Source organism: Jaculus jaculus, chromosome 8 (genome assembly GCF_020740685.1).
Source record: "Jaculus jaculus isolate mJacJac1 chromosome 8, mJacJac1.mat.Y.cur, whole genome shotgun sequence".
Classification (NCBI taxonomy): domain Eukaryota; kingdom Metazoa; phylum Chordata; class Mammalia; order Rodentia; family Dipodidae; genus Jaculus; species Jaculus jaculus.
This window is the reverse complement of record NC_059109.1, coordinates 48617610-48619264: the sequence shown is the minus strand read 5'-3', so window position 1 is coordinate 48619264 and position 1655 is coordinate 48617610. Positions and strand designations below refer to the sequence as shown.

General features: G+C 46.6%; 1 pseudogene; it reads right to left on the bottom strand.

Annotated features, from left to right (window-relative positions):
* Positions 1-233: 233 nt before the first annotated feature.
* On the bottom strand, positions 234-1349 carry LOC101607449 (annotated as a pseudogene).
* Between the last annotated feature and the right edge of the window lie 306 nt (positions 1350-1655).

Sequence of the window (1655 nt, the reverse complement as noted above, 5' to 3'; positions counted from 1 at the left end):
TGTGTTAGCCATTTGTAATTCTTTTTTTGGTTGTTGTTTATATGTCATGTTTAATGTTAAATTTTTCTGTTGATTCAATCTTTTTACTCTTGTGGTAGAGTCCCAGGAACCCAAGCAGCAAGTGCAATACTAATCAGACATATGATCCAGCTACCCCTTCCAAACCCTATCTGATCACTAATGGACTACACTCAAAGCTACCCCAGGGTTGGGGCTTGGGAAGGAGTGGGAAGCAGTAACTATGCTCTCAGCGAGAATGGGTACTGTGGATGCCACCAGTCAAACAGTGGAACGCTGTGCACGGGGTCCAGGTTGACTGGCACACCCTGTTCACTGCGCAGGTTCCGACCACCATGAACAGGAGGATCTTGGAACACCAATCTCACTGGATGATGCCGCATGTCCATACTCACATTAATAGTAAACAGAGTAAATATCATTCCCATGAAATTGGGAGTGGTAACCTGCAGTAAGCAGCAGTCCTGGTCCGGGTTGATACGAACATCTTCATACTGAATGGGAGGCTGCAACCGTTCCATACACTTGCTCTTTAATCTAGGAGACTGTTTTTTAAACTTGAAGTTGAACTCCCACATTGGTTCCTGTCTGTTCCCAACAATCTTTCTGCACCAGAAAAGCAAGCATTTGGAATTCTTTAGTGTGCTGGGAGTACTTTCTGGAATGGCTGGATTCTTGGAGATTCGAGCAGCAAATGGTTCATACATATGGTACAGAGATCGGATCACACAAGCCCGGAGGCAGTGCAGCTTCTACATCGTCTCTGATCGCAGGCGCAAAGGCAGAGAAGCATCCAGCGTGTAATGCCTTCGGTACAACCTGGCCCAAAAGGCAGCAGTGCAAGTGACAATCCAGGCATTCTTACAAATCAAGGAAAAATTCACAATGTCCTCAGGACAGATGTAGGAGGCCAGCAATAGCCAAATATCCATGGGATATTCTTCTCCTCTAGCCCTATCCAGGTCTTCTTTGTGTCTCTTGTTTTTCCTCTTTTGGGAGATGGTTCTTTCCCGGATGGTTTCCTCCTGGACATCCATCTCATCACTGCTGTTAATGGTATCACAGGGATTACCCACCCCAGAAAGAGCTTCTTCCACAGGAACCTGGGACGCTTCCAAGCCACAAAGATATTTGACTTCCTGCTACACAGCGTTGGACTGCTTTCTTGACCTGTCCAGACCTCACGAATGCTGGATCCGAGTTTGCGTAATCCACCATGGTCACTCGATCCGATCAGGCGTCGTGGGCCCAAAACTTCAGTCGCTTTCCTCTCTTAGGCACGGTGACCGTGCTGGGCGAGGCTGGCCTAGCTGGCCGGGACCTCGGGCCATGTCTCAGGCCAGAGAGCCAGCTCCTGTCTGCCCTCCAGGTGGCTGCTCTTGCAATAACTTAGGATAGGACTCCCACCATTTGTAATTCTTCTTCTGAGAACTCTCTATTTAGTTCTCTGCCCCACTTATGGAGTGGGTTGTTTGATTTTTTATTGTTTAGTTTTTTTAGTTCTTTGTAGATTCTATCTACTAGGCTTCTGTCAGTGGTATAACAGGCAAAGATTTTCTCCCAATCAGTGGCTCATCTATTTGTTCTGCTTATGGTATGTTTGTTTGTGCAAAAGCTTTTTTAGCTTCATGAGATCC